General features: G+C 35.7%; 1 protein-coding gene across 7 annotated transcripts in view; it reads left to right on the top strand.

Moving 5' to 3' along the window:
* Positions 1–22,756, top strand: part of LOC135701305 (uncharacterized) — a 118,225-nt gene that overhangs the window by 771 nt on the left and 94,698 nt on the right. For 3 of the 7 annotated variants that reach the window (XM_065222050.1, XM_065222054.1, XM_065222047.1), the window contains exon 1: positions 15,284–15,455. The exons of the other annotated variants lie outside the window; for them this stretch is intronic. The gene's annotated coding sequence lies outside the window, so the exon portion shown is untranslated. Of the gene's footprint in view, positions 1–15,283; positions 15,456–22,756 lie in introns of those variants that run through there. 7 annotated transcript variants of the gene reach the window in all.

Genomic DNA, 22,756 nt, shown 5'->3' with positions numbered 1-22,756 from the left:
TATGCTTCGCCTTTTCCAGTGTGAGAAAATTTCAAGGGAAAGGATATTTATGAGAGAGAATGAGGCCAGAGGTATTTTTTTAAGATACGCATAAACTGTAAAAAGATGCTCCACAAATTTATGCGCGTAAATTAATTCAATATTGCTAATTTCAACCACCCGTAAAAACATTCACCGCAATAAAAATTTAATTGAAATGCTAATGTATTTCTATAAACATACCAATTTATCAGAGTATTTACTGGTAGAAAGCAACGTATTACCGTCATTTAATGCCCATGATGGTTTAGGATATGTCACTCATTTCGATTAAGATGAGAGTGAAAACGATGCCTACCGTCTTGGATTCAGAACGTAACCGTTGACGTCCTGATTTTACGACACCTGTTATTTAGGTTTTACTGCTTTGCCTGATAAATTCGGGAAATCCAGTAATAAAATCCCTGAGATCTCTGGGTACTCAAATGTACATACCAACTGGATTTTATATATAGGTTAAATAGAGCATTTTAGCTTATTTGCTCTCATCTAGTAACTATAAACCGAGAACCAAGTTGAAAGATTCAGGATACTGAGAAAACAGTATAGTCGACAAAGACGTAGTTCTACGTCAAAAAAATTAAGAAACTTTAAGCGCCCTCACTACACTTTCTTGGGCTGAAAGTATCCCTAATAAATAAACAACAGCAATACCATCACCACGTTTATCCTTGTGTTGCGAATTTTTCATGATATTCAATTGGAATACTTAAAGTTACTTACTCTACGGTTAAAGAAATGATGGTAGTAATGTGCAATAAACTGTTTAAGCTGATACAAACATAAGCTAATTTATTATATACACGAGATCAGCGCTACTAGTAGGACCTGTTTAAAAATTAATGATGTAGGGAGGTAAATGTTTACCTAAGCTTTCACTTTTCAACTTCTAATCGAATTTTTGATACCAGCTACATCTTATATTAGCATGGTGGCCTTAAGCACTTGTTTCCCATGAATGGTTTTTAAATCTAAAAAGTGAGCATGACTCCAGCTAGCGCGTATTTGTATTTGTATTTTATTTTCTATCATCAATAGCTGACGAAAAATTCATCGTGCTGGTTTTACGTTTTAATTTTTAAAAGTATACTTGAAAAATTACATCAAAAATATAAAAACATAAGATTTTGTCTTTATCGTACACCTAGGTGTACCAAAAGGCTATACAGTCAAGTCTCCATACCTCGATATTGAAGGGACCTTCGAGATTTGGAGGGATCGTGATATTGAACAAGAAAAGCCTACTATACCATTTCAAAGTATCGAGATAACCATCGACATAAAGAAAAAAAAAAGTGGTTACATCAGGGACGTAGCGTGCCTCTTGTTATCCCCCCTATCTGTCAACACTTTTTGTTCACTGGAAAAATGCAAATTATCATTTATACGATGGTATTTAAACACTCTTATCTATTTATTAATACTTTTTATAGTCATGCTATAGGTAAAAGAAAATTTCTCCTCCTAATTTAGTAAATGTTAAAGATTGTACAACTACAGCTTCCAAACTAAGGTATGCGTACTTGTCTCTAACATTCGGTAAACTTAAATTATTGAACCATAATTTTCATAAATTTTGAATTCAACTGAAGATACTTTACCTAGAGGAAATGGATGTAATGTTGGCCTAAATGCTCCTAATTTGGGCCCATACATAAATTCAGCAATCGACTAAACTTTCAATAGCGACCAAAATTAACGATAAGTACCGCCCCAAGATCAAATTGATAAATAGTAGATTTTTAGCGATGGGCCCAATCTTAGATCCATAGGCCAACATTAGAGCCATTTCACCTATTACAAAACTCTCAAAAACGTATTTGCTTGAATGTTCTGCAAATTTTATTTTACGATAAATTATTTACATTTTGATCACAACAGAATTGAAATGTTTTGAATTTTATCCCACTTTTTACATATAGTAAATATTGCAGTTTTATGAAATTTATAAACTATTTTTTTAAATCCTTTAGCAAAAATTCAAAGGCAATCCCAACAAAGAATTAAGAGCCACAAATAAGCATATATATAGAATAAACGCTGTATTACAGTGTATAGTGCTGAATAAAATGAGTTGTCGAATTATGTGCTGAAAAAAGCTCATTGAGATTGATAGATGCACATTTATTCCACTTATTAAAAGCTGTATAAAAGTTGACTGTCTTCCCAATTCATCGCTAGAAGTTTGATCTAATAACAAACTGAATAAGTGTAATTTGCACATACATTGATACTTTAATTCGACTGTTTTCAATTGATTTAATAAATGTCTAATAAATGTTTTCTAGCTCCATTGTTAGATTTCATTGCATTGCTTTACAATATTGCTGAATAAAGGTGAATACAGTCTACAGTCAACATATTAGCTCTTATACCACTATGCGTCCATGTTTGAATTGCATGTTTTGTAAATGCTTTATAAACGACGTATTTGATTCATTATTCCACAGCACTGGTTCAGCAAGACGAAATCAGTAGAGTAGAGGTAACCGTTTCCGCTTTCCAAGTTGAAGATCGTGAGTTCAATCCCAAGCTCAACCCTTTTTTATTTTAACTAGTTTGTTTATTTGGAAGGCTCAATCGCGTTAGCTTTACGGAGCCGATAGTTCATTGTTCTTTGTTTGTAACAAAATTCACTTAATTCTATGTCTAGTAGGAGTTGGACCGAATACTCGTGGCTTACTCGAGGTTAGAGAGTTATATTGTTGAAGAATAGGATCAGGGGAGGAGCTTGGGGTAAGGTTTCGTTGTATCATCAGATAGTTGTCGCCAGTATGAATGGTAGTGCGGTTCTAGTTTCGTCTGGAGTTAAGCTCAACCCTTTTTTTTATTTGTATTATACGTCTAATTCATTTAAATAGTAATCATCGATCTCATGACTCATGACAATGAATGCATTGATCTAGTTTCCATAAGTAACCCTAGTACCTCTAGTAACCGAGCATTCTTTCCTTGGAATTGGAGAGGTGAAGAGGTAACATTGGTCTCATGTAGAACAACAATGAATGTACTAATCATTCCCACAGGGCCTCGAAGGAGCTAGAGTTGCGATCGGGAGTGCTGATAGGTATTCACTTTCAAGCAAGCTTTTATTGATTATTGAGCTGCGCATATGATGAATTCTAGGATAGCTCAGCTGGCAAGGTGATCGGAAGAGACATGGTTTGAATCCCAACGACGTGTATATGTATGTAAAAAATTATAAAATATCTCCAAGTGTGGTGTGGTGCGTGCTACGTCAGAAATAATGAAAACAATCACTAAAGAAACACCCTTCCCCTGTTCCCGTCTCTTGTTTTCGGGTTAATTTCCCCACAGTTGAATAATCGTTTAATAAATGTATAATAATGTCTAATTAAACGTTACTTCACATGAGAATCAAGCGTTTTTTATTTAATGTTTTAAGGAAGCAGTGATGTCTAAGAAACGCTGAATAATCAAAAATGTTATCGAATAAGCTCTGTTACAACTAATATAAGTCGAATAAAAGCTTCTCGACATACCTTATACAACACCAAGTAGTTCAATGTTGTGGTTGAATAAATTCTCCAGATTTGTGTGAACAAAGCCTGTACGATTGTTTTTTGGGATTTTAAGTATCTATTTGATTTAGTATTTACATTGCAAATTAAATTATTTTCATCGATAGTCGAGGCCATTCGCGTTGCTTTTAAATTAGTATTTAAGTGATTAAAAGTGTTTAGTAGAAAAATCTTTTTTTTAACGCAAACACGAAAGCCCGATCAAGATAATATTTATGCTATTGGACTTGAGTAAAAGATTGATCTAAACAATTGTATAAGAAATCTAGAACTTGAAATAATAATTGATCACATCTATAGGATTTTAAGACTTCAGGGATTTTTTCAATGTTCTGAAACTTGATAAAGTAAACTTAAGGTTCGTTCGACTGTTTTCAAAAAAATTCAAGACTTAGAAAACCTCCTATGATATCAGAATTTGAAAAATTTCAACATCCTAGATTTATGAAATTAAGATTATGGTAAAAAATCACGTGGCTAATGGGCTTGGATAAATCTGCTTGATTCTGACCGTTTGAAGAATATATAAAAGTATTTCGATGAAGATATCACAGAAATTTTGAGGAGAATATAAAATTATTCTGGATACAGGAAATTCTAATGGAAATTCAGAATAAATTTTAAAGAAAATTTCAATTAAATTTTGACGAGAAACTGAAGGAAAATAAATAATTCTCCGGCCCATATTGCTCAGTGATCCACGAAAGGATATACTTACTAACAATGCCGATATACACCTCCGTATTCATTTTATCCCCTTTATGAATGAACACCGGGTCAATTTTTTACAATAGCGGCGCCGGTGGTGTAGTGGTAAGCGTGATTACCTATCACCCCAGCAAGCCTGGGTTCAATCCCAGTCGGTGCCACCGGGATGTTCTGAGGCATAACATCTCTGATCACGCCGTTAGCCCCCGTTCATGAGTTGATGGGTCGATAGGTAGGGTCCAGGTGTGGGAGCTGCCACCCTGGCGTCGGTAGCATTGGTGCTCAGCACGGAAAACAAATAAAGCAAAAAAAAAAAAATCCATCCGACGCCACCAGCCCAAATACCTTGACTAGCTGGATGCTTTGTAAAGTAAACATTTTTGTACTGATCGGCCAAGTCTTTCACCGCCAGGGAGCTTATGTAACGACTGGCTCAGGAACTTAAGCACTTAAGAAAGCAATTGTAAAACGGACTACACTAATTGACGACAAATAAATAAATAAATTCGACACGGGATCAACAGTAAACATGCACTCGTCTGATAACAGGATCACTGGATTCTTTCGCTTGAGAAAGTTTAAAATCTTCTGGCAGCGCTCGAAACGCGGATGCGGTTAGTTATCAAGTAAGTTTTTTTTTTCGTGTCTGTGACTTCGCCCCTAAATCTTCTTTTACGATTTTCCACACATTAAAATCGCTGATTCCATGCTCCTTTGCCATTTTTCGCATGGAACTCACTGGATTCACCCGAATCTTCTTCTCGATCGCAGCACCAACTCTCGGAGTGCGAGCTATCCTCGATCGACCTGGAGATATCTTCGCAGATATTTGTCCTTTCTTTTCTCATTCCAAAACTCTTCTAACGATCCACTGGGACTCATCTATGGCAGACGAAATGTCTTTTTGTGATATTTGCGTTCGGGACAATTCACGAATATGCTGCCACTTACACTAGGGGAAACGCTCCTATAGTTGCGGTACGTTAGAAGCGTTAGGTTCCTATAGTTGTGTATGGAGTCTCCATACACAACTATAGGAACCTAACGCTTCTAACGTACCGCAACTATAGGAGCGTTTACCCTATGTGTTGTGGGCACTGTAAGCAATCCAGTAGTCACCTAGTGGAAGGGGGTCTGTGTTCATGCGCCTCTCATAATCTCTGCGTTAGCTAGTGTTGCTAGCTCGCTGATCGTTTCTGCTACGTTGCAGCTCCGACAGTACTTGAGTAATTGCCCTGCTGATGGCATGATTTCGACACTTTTCCTCGACGACATTCTCTTAGCTAAGGTTAGGCATCTCCCTTCGCACAGCTTTAAATCAGAAGTAGTCAAAGGCCACGTGCTCCGACGTTTCATCCACATTTCTAAACCCCGAACAGATGGGTGAAGAGGCGTGTCCGAACCGATGCCGATATATCCTGAAGCATCCGTGACCAGACAGGAACTGAAGTTTACCTCTCTATGCTTCCTGTTGATGATGACATTTTATTTTGGTACTGTATTTTGTGTATGTTGAAAGAGTGAGAAGAAAAGGCAAGGTGTTATCACAAAAAATGCGTCGATTAATGTGACCGTTTACAACACTGGCTATATTCGACGTGCTAAACCCATCATACGACACATCTAATTACATGAGAATTCAAAAACATAAACAATGAAAATTCAAAGCAGTGTCCAGGACCACTTGGCCACGTCAGCAATTAATGTTTGAACCTGAAAACTCATCGGTGATTTTTTCACAGGAAAATATTGCACGGCAAAACTCATATGCGAATAAACTCAAGCTTGAGATTTGAGCTTTTACGTTTTTGTGTTTTTTTTTTTCGATCGAAGTAATCAGACGCAGCCACCACCTAGCATGATCTTGCTTTGTAGTTGCGCCTTTCCCGACTGAGTATTCTAAAAAATATCTCACTCGGCTATTTAAATCGTAAGCGTTCGGTTTTTACTAATTCAATCTAGTCCCTCGGTAGAGTAAATTGTTTGACGGCCTTTCAGTTTATCCTTTATTATTTCTACTGCTGTCAGTTCCTAGTCTACCTGCAGAGTCACTTCAATGGAAGAATTTATACTCGTATGGAAAGCTGATCTTAGGCGAGGATGGCTATTTTGTTTCTGTGGTACTCGCAATAGTGAATGAAATGTCCCATGCTTGAATTCGATTATTGCCGGTTATGTTGAGATTTCAGACCCAAGGCAAATCACCTTAGAGTTAGATATAAACATTCTTGGTGATTATTATTAGTACCGGCCACACCTGCATAGTTTACCACGGGAAAGTAGTCAAAATATGACGTAAGCTAAATCACATCAAATCACATTAAAATTTTCCAAATATTTTCATTTGTTGACAATTTGAACACCGAAAATCGTATTTTCCTCACCAAGGCATGTTCCGAGCACTCCTTGACCAAAATCTGTCATGATCCAGTACGTATTTATTACATATAAATTCAGACGCAGACCCACTTAACAGAAATTACTTTTCTTTTCTTCCCTGAATGCACAATTGAGCAAATTTTTCTAGAAATAAAATATGTAAGCAGGGTCAGATCTCACGACAGATGAATAAATTCAGGTTTTAATTTTTCTAAACTACAGTTAAAAATAAAGGTGAACTTTCATCTAAATTTGATAAAAATTGTATTACGTTTAAACAAAATTTGACCCATCTTACAATTAAATGTTCATTATAATATGATATTAAATGAAATTGAGCGAAAATGTTTTTCGCCAATTACACCAAAAATGGATACACCAGTCATAATTTTCAATTTAGTTGATCATGTTTTCTTAAGTTGGCCAGAACTATTTATAAGATTAATCAAAAAAATATCCAAATTAGCTCACAGCCTACATTAGAATGAAGAACTTTAATAAAAAATTAGTTACAATTTGCAAAAGAAATTGGTCGCAAAATTGAATGAAATTATGTTAAAACTAAATCGAAATTAATCACAACTTCCAACATACTTGAGCGGAAATCTGGCACTAGTTCGAAGGAAATTTCCACAACTTTTGACAATTTCTAACAAAAATAGACATAGATTTAGCAGCAAATGATCACAGTTTTTAAATAAACACAATTGGTCCCGACTGATCAGTTTATATATTTTTTTTAAAACGAAACGAATTATTAATGAAAAAAAAGACCAACTGTTATCAAAAACAAAAAGGCTTACGCAATGTTTGATATCCACAGTCCTTTTGAACAATGTTTAATTTTTTTTATATTTTAGATTGTTTTGTTTTAATAATTTTTAAAACCACCCCTTGTCTGGACAAAAATACCTTTTATGTTTCAAATAATACAGTAAGATTTTTTTTGGAAAATCTGCGAAATCATTCCTTAATCTGAATACTCTAAATTATGTTTTTACGCGATTCTCATATTTTCGATTTTGTCCTCATTTAGGATGAGTACAAAAATTTCAATTCAACCATATTTTTCTCTATTTTTTAAATGATTTTTTGAAGCAAGTTGCATTAGATTTGATTGAATTTTGAGATCACACGATTATAAATACCGATGAAAAAATATCGTGTAAATTTTTAATATTTTTAGTATTCTACATCGTCGTCTCACTTACTTGTTGTACCAAAAAGAACTGAAATATAATTGTAATTTACCTGATGCAACGGATTCATTTGAAAAATAGTTATTATTTGAAAACGTTCCAATGTGAAATTTGAAAATAAAATTAAATAAAAACTTTGAGATATAAACTGTAGTATGAGAAGATTGGTTAGACCATAATCATCAGTAGAGCTATTAAACGTGTGGTCTCTGGATCTCAGCAATAATATAATTCTAGTCCAATGTTATTCATAATTATGAAATTATGCCCAGACAGAATGGGAAATAAACTAAATGCAGCTTGAAATATATTCATCGAACATAGAAACAGCAAAAGCAAGTTTAGAAAGGTTGGGCAAGTCTGGCTTTGATGGTTCAAAAATGCACATGAACCAAATTAGGTTCTAGTTTCAAATTATTTTTTCATAACAGTCAGACTCGAAGTCGGTACTATTTCTTCGACTCTGACTCCGACTTCTTATGCTCTAAAATGCATCCAACTCAGATGGAAAAGTGACGGGCAAGCGTCTATAGTAACCTTCTAAACAAAGATTAAAAAAAAAGTTTCCTAAAGATAATTTAAAAAGGAACTTTTTAAAATGATTCTTAAAGAAGTTACTATAAGAAGTTTCAAAAAGAAACTTATTTTTTTCTAATAGAAACTTTTTATGGCAGCTCATTATAGATGCTTGCCCTTCGCTCTGCTCCTTTGACTAAAAAAACTGGCATGGCAGTAAATATGAGTAGCTACGCAGTAAAGGAGCGTTTTCAAATAGTGCATTATTTTTTTTTTATGGATCAACATAAAAACATGAAGAATATATGTCTAGTTTATGTATCAATCCTAAATATTTTATTGCGCAAACATCCTTTCCGTGGATCTATTTTGTTAGTTTATGCTTCATTGTTGAACGTAATATGGATCATTTGCAATATGTTAATGGGTAGTTCGTACATATCAAATGATCATTCTTTAGAAATTTTTCAGTTCATTTTTATTATGTGTTGCTAAATTTAACCTAGAATATGGATTATATTGATATTTTTTATGGATCATTTAGACTTAGGAATTTTCTCCAAGGTTTTATGGGTGTTTTTAGCAGATCGTTTTTCAATTTTGTATGGATGGTTTTATCAATTCTAAAGGTACATACTTTTTTTTTCCTTGATTTGTTTCTCCGTCGATCTTGTTTTCCGTGCTGAGCACCAATGCTACCGACGCCAGGGAGGCAGCTCCTACACCTGGATCCTATCTATCGACTCATCAACTCATGAACCGGGGACCAACGGCTTTACTTCCCAGGCCTGCTGGGGTGAGAGGTTATCACGCTTACCACTAAACCACCGGCACCGCTAAAGGTACATACTTAGTGCCCCCATTTGTAATAAATCATAATAACATGAAATTGTTTTTATTCTGATTTTTCAGTTGTCAATAAAACAGAAAAAAAAACCCTACTGGGGAATGTTTTCAACTCAAAGTCAAATTTGCCTAGTAGTATTTTTTCTGAGCTTAAATCTGTAATGAGTATGAGACAGGGGATAAAGTGTACTTAACCTGCTTATTCTCCCACGAACCTTAGAAGTCACAGAAGGATATACATATCTCTTGTTATTTTTATAGCGCTGTGAAAATAAATTAGGTTTATGACTGTTAAATAACTCTGTAGCTCCAGAATGTAGCAATTCCGTGCATTTTTTTTCTTAAGTATTAGGTGTTCGGTGTTTTATGTGAGGTTTTATTTTGCTCAAATTGGACCTTGTTAAGTAGTGGTTGAGTAGCCGGCGCCGGTGCACAGTAGTTCCTAGCTGGCCAAAACCTCAAAAATTAAAGTTGATATTTTTTTATTTCAATATTTTTTAATCATGTTTACATGTTTAGAGTTTAAGATACTCTAAACATGTAAACATGATTTGAATGATTTGTGCAGTTCTGTTGATTACATATTTTTTTTTATGGTTGTTATAGTGTAGCGATATCACAAAATTAAAAAAAAAAATCGTAATGTTTCTTGTTACTGTTTTGCTCAAATATAGCAAAAAATTATGTGTTTATCAACTTGGTTGCTTTTGATGAATACATGTATGCTTCTCCGACTTCGGCAATTCAGTTAGTTTTGATTTATCTATGACGCGGGAGATTCGTGGGATCCCAGAACATCATCGTCCCATGATTGTTCCGTCAATTTATGCTGCAAAGTTTGGCCAAGTTGATTCCGCAAGATCGTTCTTCACAGATGGATCACTAATAGAGTCGTCCGCTGGTTTTGGTATTTATAACGAATTTCATAGCGCCTCTCGAATGCTTCAAGCTCCCTGTTCGGTATATATTGCTGAGCTGGCGGCTATATACTATACACTTCCACCAGATCACTATTTTATTTTTACGGATAGACTCAGTTCTGTCGAGGCTATTCGCTCTATGAGGCCGGTAAAGCACTCCTCGTATTTTCTCATGAAAATACGAGAGCTTCTAAGTGCTTTATCTTTAAGATCTTTTGTCATCACCTTTGCATGGGTCCCATCTCATTGCTCGATTCCGGGCAATGAGATGGCGGACTCACTTGCTAAGGTAGGCGCTATGGAAGGCGATATTTACGATCGACAAATCGCCTACGATGAATTTTTCTTCATTTATCGTCAACAGTCACTCGTCAGCTGGCAGAATAAATGGAGCGAAGGAAGTTTGGGACGATGGCTATATTCGATAATCCCTAAGGTGTCGAAGAGTCCTTGGTTCAAGGGATTGGATGTGGGTCGAGACTTCATTCGTATGATGTCTCGCCTCATGTCCAATCACTACTCGTTAAACGCTCACTTGTTCCGTGTTGGGCTGGGGGACAGCTATCTCTGTGAATGTGGACAAGGTTACCAGGACGTAGATCACATTATTTGGTCTTGTACTGAGCATCGCGGAGTCAGATCTAAACTGTACGATTCCCTTCGGGCTCGAGGTAGACAACCTATTCCAAGTAGCATTTCTTGTTTTATTGCACTCTATTAGTGGTTATTGAGATCAATTTTATAAAACCGTCAATAAAATTAATAGCTCCAGCACAACCTCTTGATAACCGCTATAAGATCGTCTTGCAGCTTAGTGGACCACTCTTGATAAGGTTTATAAAGCATGTTTGAGAATCACAATAAAGCTGTCTTAAAACCTTTTATCAGAAAGCTTCATACTCTACAAAAGGTTCTCATAGCCTCTATAAGAATAATATTGTATCCAAGCAGTTTTATTACGCTTTGGTGAAAATCAGTTATAAAGCCAATTTAATTTTTATTGGCTTCAAAGCAACCGCCATAAATTAGCTTGTTGTTGTTCTGTTCTGCTGAAACTTTTTTTTTCCATATGGAAATCTTTATCGGTAAAAATAGGTTTGAGTGTTGGTGTCAAGATCATCATGCAATCAATTTTGTTTCATGGTGACATTAGTGAAAATCTTAGAGAAAATATACGACTTTTTTGAAGTTCCAAAACATATGCGCTTGAAATTTCATCGTGTATATTGGGATAATATGAGCGTCAAATAAATGCGCCTCCAAAATAATTACAGTTTACAAAAAAGATTGTTTCAGAAATCAAATGAATTTGATGGAATAACCTTAATTTTACAGAAAATAGATCTCAATACATAAATTCATACCAATGCACACTGGAAATCATTTCGGATCTCTTATTTAGCCATTTTTTTATTGAAATTTCTTGGATTTTATTCTAAGGCTAATGGCATTTTCATAATGACAATATGGCGACAGAGGACAGCAGGCAAGAAAAACACCAAGCGCAATTTCTTAAAATGTCTAATGCTTACATTGCACACTGGGTCACGAATCCAACCTTGCGGAGCAAAATTAATAACTCTGAAACGAAACATTTCCGTGACTTGGTGTCTTACGCAAAATTTCTCATCATAATAAGGACCATCTATTGACATAAACAAATAGTTCAAAACTCTTCCGCAAAGATGGTGCCACAATCTAACTTCTTTCTCTGACGTCTTGGAGACTTGATGTCTTGGGCAAAGTTGTTTATCTTGACAAAATGAACAGCTCTTTCAAAGACGTTAAATTTCCACAGTCTACTGGTTCCAAGTTATATGGAGTTAAAGAAAAAAATGTCGAAAATATGTTTTTACCCTTCTTACAAAGAAGGGTATAGATATCACTTGAAAAACCGACTATCGATCCGAGGCCCGGAGGGCCGAGTGTCATATACCATTCGACTCAGCTCGACGAGATCGGAACATGTCTGTGTGTGTGTGTGTGTACGTGTGTATGTGTGTATGTGTGTGTGTATGTAACGAAATTAATGCGCTCACGTTTCTCAGCAACCGCTCAACCGATTTGGACAAACTCGGCGCCAAATGATAGGTCTTGGGGTTCTATTGAACGCTATTGAACGGTTTTGGAATCGGTGAACCGGTTTCGGAGATATGGCCGGAATAAGATCCGGTGAATATGGGCCTTCACGCTGGCTTTAACGGAAAACGTATCAAAACCATCATGCGACACATATAATTACTACAGAATTCAAAAATAAGATCAATGCAAGTCGTGTTAAGTGTTCCAGACCACATTGGACACACTTGGACATGTTCTGGGTACCCCGGGGAAGTTGCTTGAATATGAATTGAATTAAAACCCATTAAATCACATTAAAATACGATGATAAGGTGATTGGTAGCCTAACCAAATAGACTACACCCGGATATATTCTGGGTACTCCCAGGCAGTGGCGTAGCGTCACTGGATGACACGGGGGTGGGGGGCTTGGTCACTGATAATGACAATAAAATAAATAAACTTGAATAAGTAAGAAGGGTCTGATCACACCATAGGTGGATAAATTCGGGTTTTTTCTTTCTGTTTCGGTTTTTTTGCTTACAACTATTTAATGTTATATTTTTCTCTTATGCAAATACATTAAATAAATAGCTTTTTTGACGAAACATACTGTGCGATTTAAGTCTTTACATGACCGTGGGGATGCAAAGAGAAAGTCGACGAAGAGAATCTATCAATGTTACTTAGGACCTAATGCAATGTTCAGCTTGAATTCATTTTTTTATTTGAGGGCAAATGTATATTCCTATTCTTCGGGTGCAACCGATGAATTTTACAAACATTTGGAAAAGTTTTGAATGGTACATTAACCTTTATGAAAAGTTATGCGTGATTTCAACCTTTTTGTCCTACACTCATAAAATAAATCACATAACCAGTGGAAAATATCCATGTAAATTTCACATAACTTGAATTATGATCCCATAATTGGGAATTGCACCACTAAATCACATGAATGTTATGTGTCCAATGAAATCTATATGATTTCTCATATAGAATTTCTAATGCTATGTGATATTCAGGTAAAAATCATTGTTTTTGTTTTTAGAAAAATACTATGTGCGTTCCTAATAGAAATTAAGTGAAAACTTTTTTCAGTGTAGGACTGTCACCATTCCATGCATTTCGACCAAGATTCGACAGTGTCACCCCATGTATATGCGAGCGAGAACGAAAGAATTATAGAGATTGCTGACGTTTTTCTTACGCACACTACGTCGCGTATACGTATACACGAAATGTTTTCATGCTCATGCTAACAATTTTGTTGATATTCTTTGCGCTCCGCTTGAAAGTACCGGAAAGTTTTGATTCTTTTCTATGTTGTAAAAGAAAACCGCCTATTTACATTTCTGACAAGTTGCAACTGAATGCTTATAATTGTTTTAAAATAACCATTTCATGGCCAACTAGTTTTATTGCGCTTACTCATAAAGCAACAAAAGGATTTATTTTTGGGTTTTATAAGGGCAATTCATATTACTTTTTTTTATACTTCAAAGCAATCATAAAAACTTTCATAAGTGAAAATAGCATAAGCATCAGTTGGTTTTTTAATTAGCTTTATAGGGTTTTGTAGCTAGCCATAAGAATGTTTCATGACTTGCTTTGTATATGACCGCCATAAAGCTGTAGGTTGCAGCTGCAATAAAACCTTTATAAATTTTGAATATAGCCAAGCAGCTCTAGAATTGTTACTTGGGAGGGCATATACCTAAAACTGACGGTTTGAGCGCAAACATTTTTGTCTTCCTAAATACGGCTTTAGGACCATTGTGCATTGGTTTTGGTTCTACTATAATCCTTTTTGTGACGTCTTGATTGTTAAATTTTCTTCGTATAGCTAAAAAACAGCTATTTCAACTGTTTTTTGCCTATCTGCAACAATTTTGAGGTTTTGGTCATTTTTTGTTCTAAGGGGAACCACTGTGCGGTGGTGTAGTGGTAAGCGTGACTGCTTTATCTCCCTAATGGGTCTGGGTTCAATCCCAGCCGAGGTTGGTGGGATTTTTCTGAGGCATAAAATCTCTGCTCACGCCTTCCTTGAAAGGGAAGTAAAAAACCGTTGGTCCCGACCCATGTGCGAAAGGAAGCCGAACAATTTTCTCTACCGAGGGAGAACCCGATTGAATGCGTAAAAAACGAGAGCTATAACGATTTAAAAGCCGGGTGAGGTATTTTTTGGCTCAATGATTTATATCAGTTGAATTGGCCACAGCAGTTTTACAGTATTTCCGTGACGCTTACGCCTGTGTGTTACAATTTTCTCCATGTTAATACCAATTTAAATGCGTCAATTTATGTTTAAAGCTAGAAAATAAAAAGTGATTCTTTCTGCAAAATTCTCACTCATCTCACCCAGAAGAATTCAATCGTAAAAGGCTCAGAATGCAAAAAAAAGAAGTGAGGAACGGAATACACATCAGCGTTAGGTATATGAATACTTTCAGTGCTAATTTGAGAGCAGGTATAAGATCCCGTAGGAACAACAAAGTCCTGAAAAGGGCACGCTATTCCAGTTTTCCTAAAAAAAAAGTTATTTTTAAAAACTCACATCAAACCAAACATTCTTTAAGAGTAGAGCTGTTGACACTCGCTCAGCAAACAGGAAAGAAATTCAAAGGAAGGAAAATTCGATCTTTGAAAAATTAATGCTTTAGAATGTATACTACTTTTAAACTCCCATTAAATATGCGGAAGGGAAAGCTCACAATGTACCGGTATACAGGAGGTGAATGAAAAACATGTAGCATGTAAACCATGACCTGTAATGCATGTACAATGTGTCGCAATATGCGGTAAAAATTGAAAAGCCATACGATGCATAAAAAATCCTTATAATCTTGTTCCTTGTTCCTTGTTAGCTTTTCATTTTGATACTGTCAGCGGGAGTGAAAGAGTCTTTTTTATCATGGAATGTAATTCTGAGTAGAAATTAAAAGTAGGGGTAGGTAAAGTAAACAAAAAATCAATTTCGTAGTGAAAGAAAAGATTCTCCACATCTCTCTATTCGACTGGCATCTACAAATATTGCAGTGAGTGACAAACATGTTTTAGTTGATATCTGGATGCAGGCCAAGAAGGTTATTTTACCGCAAAAACGTCACTAGCAGAAGTTAACAAGCTAAGAAAAATTAGTATTAACATGATCAATATAACACTAGTCCTGTGTAGGAGGTTTGATAAAGAAAAGTGCCGCGTCCGAATACATAAAGTTTGGTAGTATTCCAAGCAAATAAAAGGTAGGTTTAAACTGCTCACGTTATTATAAAAGGATAGACTAATATAAATGATTTAAATGTCTTAATGAGAAGCTGACAATGCTACCGAAAAATTCACGTTTTGATTTGTCTAAAATTATTGAAAAATCATATCAAAACTCTAAAAACATTACAAACCTTTCAATTTTGATTTCTGTTATTTTTTTTTATTATTCTAAAGATATCTTTATACTAATTTATATTTTTAGATATTCGGTATTGCGAATTTTGCACCAAACTAGACTTCTGTTCTATATAGTTCCTCACAACTTATCTCGTTTAGGCCAGAACAAAATAAATTTAAAATCAATCATCAAGCAATCAATTGAGTGATTTATTATATTAACAATAGTTAAATTATCTTTAAATTGCCTGAGCAAATACAAATTCTGATGAATTATTTTCATCGACACTATCATTTTTAAAATTTTATAGAAAATTTACATCGTATATTATTTTGACGGCGCACGGTATGTTTTTCCTAACACTGACAAAAATGCAGATTGCATCTCTGATGATCAGACTTTTATATTGAAAATCAAATCAGAAATATTGTTATTAAAATTTGGTTTCAAGATCGGTATCGGTATCGTGTTGGATTTCAAATTGTCGATGGCCGATATCCGATAAATTTTCAATAACTATAGCTTTTTTTCGAGGAATTTTGTAAACTAACGCTATGCAAAAATATAATACGATAAACATGATCCCGGTCCAGGCTGCTCTTGAAATCGCAGAGCATACTTTTGAAAAAGGAAGTTCTGATGAGACGGATGTTGTAAGGTAGCACATACTTAAGGTTAGCCTAGTTAGTTGCCAGGATAAAATGCTGTATATTTTTCAAGTATTGGAATAATTTGAACACTTTTATCATAGTCAAATTCGATAGCGACCGAAGCAAACTGCAAATAGCGTAGTGAAACAAAACAAATATAACCCGATAATAAGTATATTATCGATGTTATCGATATCTGTTAATAATTATTTATAGCATCTGTCAGCAAAGTTATTTCAATTTTGATATCCTCTATACAGATATGCATTACACAAATGGGATTCATTTACGTGGAAGCCTTTAGATAAAAAGTGATATTCTTTACACTTTTCAGATCACTTAATTAGAACAAAATGTGGTAAATCATCACACCATGACAGAGTTAAAAGTCAGAAAGAAAATTGTTTTATGTGTTTCAGTCCTTAATAACTGTGTATTTGCTTGATTGTATCAGGTTTCCGATTTTGATGGACAAAGGAGCGGATCATGGTAAAAGTTGATCAAGTATTCAAACTCATTCAAACTTTATTACTTTGAAGCTATTAGGCATAGATTGACTTCGGTATAAACTGATATGGCCTCTCCGGAACATCCGAGGCAAGTTCCAGTAGGTCCTTTTCAGGAAAATTCATTTTTAAATCCAAAACATTCCTTGCGGCTAATCAAGCTTTATAATCATGGAACATCAAGCCAATAGACATCGATTGGATTCTGTTCAAATTGATGTGACGACTCCAGAACATTTGCAGTAGGTACCGGTAGGGTTTTTGTTTTGGGACAATTTTGACAAAATGATTTTGAAAGGTGCAACCACTACGGAACATTTGTAGACTCCGGCAGAACTTTTATAAGGGTGATTTTTTGTCGAGTGACTTATGATCATGATGATCATGATTTTGAAAAAAAAACAAGCCATTGATTGACTTCAGTGAGGTGGCTACTCCAAATCATCTGTAACATGTTCCAGGAATGCCTTTTTGAAGACATTTTTTTTAATCACCTATAATGTGACATATAAAACTGCATGATTAGGAAAGATTAAGTCAAAATACACTGGTCTTATTGTGAATCATGGTATCATTGAGCTTGCCACCATTCATTGTAACTTTCTGTTTTGAAATTATTGATTTTTTAAAATTTTATTTTAAGTAAAATTGGAGATGTTATGGAGATGTTCATGTATTAAAATACTTCATTTACAGCTGACCTTTAACAAATGTTTATATAGATATAGAAGCACAAAATTTTCTGGTTTTGGTTCTGGATCTGGTAACGTTGGGTAGTTTCGATACATTATTAATAAGTTTAACATACACAGAGTTTTTAATATACTAAGGGAAAGACTTCAACTTTATACGGGCTCGATGGGACGTTGGTTATTGGGTCGACATTGGGTTGACAACATCAAGGCGACCGTGATGCTGTAGTCCTTCGATATAGCTCTGCTGTACAAGGCCTACTTTGTGAATGAAATTTTTTAGCTCTGTGAATTCGCGTTTGAGCAGTTCTTTTTTTGAGTGAAACTTTTTAGAGATTTGATTTCTTTGACAAAGTTGGCTGAATAAAGTTCCTCAAGAAACCGTCGGAGCAATTTAAAGCAAAGTTTTAGTTGGTTTTATTAAAATGCAAAATTTAGTTAAAATTTGTTTTTCAATTCGTTTTCTTCTAAGAATATCCCAACTCAACATAAAAAAATAAAAAAATTCAAATTCTAAAATCTTTCACTTGCGCAACTGAGCACAAAATAAAACGTTTGAACTTGAACAAAAGTTACAAAATGTTTCAAATCTTATTCAAATTTCAAATTTCAAATTTCAACAATACTTATCGGAACATTGTTTATGTGACTGTTTACGAAATTGCGTTTTGTCATGTTGTTTAAGCATTTTCGTCAAACTGAGTGGTCAAAGCTTGTTTATTCCTTAGTAATAGTTTTGTGATTTATGGATACACATCAAAAAAATAACTGCAGACTGACTTGGTGTTGATAAATGTTTCGCAACAGAATGATAAAAAAGTATTTTCAACATTCAACAAATATGAACAACTTTGTCGAACACGTCAAGTCTCTAGAATATCAGAGCAAAAATAAGATTTTGCCTACATCTTTGCGGATGAGTTTATGTCAACAGATGGTCGTTATAAAACAGCAAAAAATGTTATTTTCCATTTAATTCCGCTTAATTAATTTTGGTATCCATGACAGATACGCATTTTGACTACAATGTGCAGTCTAGTTGCTATTGTAGCTAGAAAAAATAAAAATAAAAATTCAAACAATTTTTTTGATGATTTTGACTTAGGTAGCACTACCGCTCCTAAAATGGAATTTTTACAGCAATCGATATGATTACTGATATGTTGAAACCTAACTCCAGGTTTGATGTCAATTAAACTGGAGTTAAATCTACGAACACAATTGTCATGAATCTGAAATTCAGTAATAGATTTTGAGTCATTGAATATTTTGAAGAGGAATACTCGATCTAATGGGGACGAGCCCCACGATGCTGTTATAACTCAAAGTTTCCTTAAACTTGGCAATAAGGTAAAAAGAATCCCTAATTATGTTGTACATCGTAATGATCGTCTTGATGGAACCTATGATGGACGTCATCCTTGTTCGTAGGCGTATCAAAAATCAAATTCTTTCTTCATTTGAAACCAAAGTTTTTGAAGTCTTGGATATTCATGGAATTATGTTGAGTAAATATTCATGGAATTATGTTGAGTAAACTTTTGTTGTTGTTTTTTTTTTTAATTTTTAAGTAACTTTGCCGGAAGGTTTAGTCGATGGTGATCAATTAAACGCCGGGCTATCGCAATCAGCTCACATAATCTTCTTGAAAATTTTCGTGAATAATCAGTCAATGCGAGCGTCCCTGTCGTAGTCTATGTCAGTGTAATTTCTCTAATCAGTGTTTTTGTCACTCAGTGTTTTTCTCAATCCGTGTACGTATGTGTGTGTTTTCGCGAGCGTTTGTTAACGTTAAGGTTCAATTTACTTTGATGCATTTTTTAAAAATTCAAAAGCAGTGTTTTTCGACGCATTCATTTAGATTGCAGAAAACTCGCGTCATTTTGTGTATAATATCAAAAGGAATCGAATAGTGCGAGCTTTTTGCAATCTGAAATAATGCGTCGGAAAAAACTGCTTTTGAAATTTTCCAAAAAGCATCAAAGTAAATTGAACCTTAAGATAAGTAATTAAGATTCCAAAGTCTTGATTTGTAAAGTAATCAAGATTCAACTTCAACACACACACATATTTTGAATGACATTAGGAAGAATCAACAAACACTGCATTTGCAATTTCTTCTTCTTCTTCATTCCTTCATTTAACGTCGGCCTTTGTTCCGCAATCTAGTGCCAATCACCGACGGCAATCAAATGTGCAGGAAGGCAGCTTCCACACCTGCGTAGGATATCACACCCACTCAACACATATGGGCAGGGACCAACGGCTTTACTTCCCTTCCGAAGGAAGACGTGACCAGAGATTTTTATGCCTAAGAAAAATCCCACCGACCTCGGCTGGGATTGAACCTAGACCCATTGGGGTGAGAAAGCAGTCACGCTTACCACTACATCACCGGCGCCAGCATTTTTTGCAATTTAAAATTGAAACAACGAATTCACTGATTTTGAGGATGGTTTCCAAGCGTTTTTTTTACGTGGCTTACTTGGCTTATATTTTGATATTTCTAATTGACGTGGTTTTTACGCCAATTTCGGGGTTTACGCAAATGTTTTCATTGGTCTAGATTATATACCAAACGCGCCTTAAACGTACAATTTGTATCTCCAATCTCAGCTAGTTTCTCTGAATATATTGTATACCACATACAGATGATGCTTCAGGTGAACACTTGCCATCTCTGGGTGCTCTCCACTTGTACGCATATTGTCTTGTTGGCGTACGGCAACGGAAATCTCACACTCGAGTTGACAACTGGGGCCCGGTGTGCGAAGCCATCTAGTTTGATCTCCAGACGCTTTTCAGATTCATCCATCCACGTCCTCCTTCGTTCGGCTGTCTGACGTTATCTGTCCTTCTAAATATAGCAAACTTCATTTTGTTGTTCTAAAAATATACAAGCAGAATCGCAAATCGGGAAAACCAGAACAAAAACTAGTGTAGAATCTGTGCTTTCCAAAAGATTGCAGACCCAAAATAATAACGCATATGTAACAAAAAAGGATTGAAATAAGAGACGATTATTGCATACTAACAGCAACTTTATAACTTAAAATAAGCAAATGTAAATAAATATATAATGTACATTACAGCACAATAAAATTAACATATAAATACGGGATTGTTTACGAATTAAAATTTAATATGCCACTACGAGAGGGTTCAAATGCACTTTTGGTCTACGTCCTCCCTGGCAACACTGGTGTGCATCTTCCCAGGTAGTTTTCAAGCTAACTCAAAATTTTGCCAATGCCCAGGGAATTATGTTGAGCAATCTTCTTTACAACTAAAACCAGTCATTCAAAGCTTATATAAACTGTTGGTGCGCTCCTTGGCACCAAGGCGGTGAATTCTCCTCATCAAGGCGGAAAAACAAGAGGACAATTTTATTCTATTCATCTTTTATTCTCCGATATTTACCGTGCACGGTACAAAAATTAACTAATAAAATAATAAAATTATGTTTATTTCTGTTGATTATGATAGTACATAGATTTATCATTTTGATTGATTAGCCTACCTGTCTCTTCATCTTTGTTTAATTTGATATTCTAATTTAATATTTGCGTTTTTCAACTAGTTTACAGAATACCCCTTGAGGGTGTGTTTTGATTGAATTTAAAAAAAAAGTGAAAACCTACCTAACTACGAGTATAGTTTAACCTAACTTGCTGAATCACGTATGATCTGATGATTTTATCTCAGACAAGTGTCTCTGAACCTTTCCAAAATGAATACTCTCCGTTTTTCTAATGTCTGAATTCCAGCCATGAGGTGGATCTCAGAATTTTTAGTCCGCGGGGGACTGTTTAGGAACATCCTAAGGATCGTGTTATGGATCCTTTGGAGTTTAAGGTGATGGCATTTGGCGCAACTATCCCAGATTGGCATCCCATATTCTATTATGGAAAGGATGATTTGTTTGTAGACAGCAAGCTTATTTTTCAGGGATAGAGTAGACCTCCTGTTGATGAGTGGATACAGTAATCAAGATGTTACACTTGGATACAGTTATCAAGATGTTACACTTGGTTTTGGTTTTGTCAACGTGCTCCCTGAAATCAGCTTGCTATCTAGTATTAAGCCAAAGTAGACTACCTCTTTCGACCATTGCACCACTTTGCCGTTCAGGCAGATCTTATTATCCACCGACGGAACAAGTCTGGGAGATTTAGAGTGTGGTAAGATGATGACCTGGGTCTTTGCCGCGTTGATACAGATTATCCAGCTGTTGAAATATTTAGACAGGACGTCCAACCCTCTCTGAAGATTGGCAGTCAGAGCTCCGATGACCCTACCCTTGTAGACGATGGATGTGTCATCTTCGAACAGAGACAACGATCCACCATCAGGGAGAGCCGGTATATCGGAGGTGAACATGTTGAATAGAATGGGGCCAAGGATGCTTCATTGTGGAACCAAAGCAACGATGTTGCAAGCATCACTAGGAAGATTGAAAGACCGTAGTGCTGTAATTTGAACACCAGGTCATCATGCCAGACATTGTCGAACGTTTTTTCAACGTCCAACAACGCCATGGCAGATGTTTTCGAAACAGACTTGTTCCGTCTGAGAATGTTTGTTACTCGAGTCAGCTGGTGGACGGTCGAACGACCTTTCCGAAAACCAAACTGTTCCTCGTGTAACAAGTTGTTTTCTTCGGCAGTTGTTAGGAGCCGGTGGTAGAATGCTCTTTCGAACAGTTTTGATAACCCTGAGAGAAGGCTGATTGGTCGATAACTTGAAGGAGGTGACGGATCCATCCCAGGTTTCCGGATGGGTATGACTTTTGCTGACTTTCAGCACGAGGGGAAGTCGGAGACACAGATTAATAATCAGTGCCAGATGTTTGTAGAATCTGGAACTCAAGTGTTTGAGTTCCATATTCAGGATGTTGTCAAAACCTGGGGCCTTCATGTTTTTAGATGATTTGATATAAACCAACAGTGCGTCAGCCGTAATCTCGGATTCCTCTGAAAAAATATTGGGAATCTGATGGATGTTGGTAGCGTTTTCAGCAATCTCACCTTCGCGAGGGCTGATGATGTTTTGTCCGAGATTATGGGAGCTGACGAAGTGTTGACCTATCGTGACAGCCTTCTCTTCAGGAGTTATCAGATGAAACACTGGGTCGCCGTAACGATTCAGTGGGGTCAGTGGTGGAATGGGTCTTGGCTTATTTTTTAGAATTTTGGTTAGTTTCCAAAAGGGCTTTGCACAATCTTAGAGAGAGCGAATCCTGTTAGCAAAGGCCTGGTTTCTGAGGTCACCCATCCTGGCTTGGATGGTTTTTGTTAGGCGATTACAGTG

The sequence above is a fragment of the Ochlerotatus camptorhynchus genome, unplaced genomic scaffold, assembly GCF_037179485.1.
Source record: "Ochlerotatus camptorhynchus isolate MF236.1 unplaced genomic scaffold, CSIRO-AGI_Acam_v1.1 ptg000155l, whole genome shotgun sequence".
NCBI classification, from domain to species: domain Eukaryota; kingdom Metazoa; phylum Arthropoda; class Insecta; order Diptera; family Culicidae; genus Ochlerotatus; species Ochlerotatus camptorhynchus.
The sequence above is the reverse complement of the archived record's forward strand: the minus strand, read 5'-3'. Positions and strand labels throughout refer to the sequence as shown.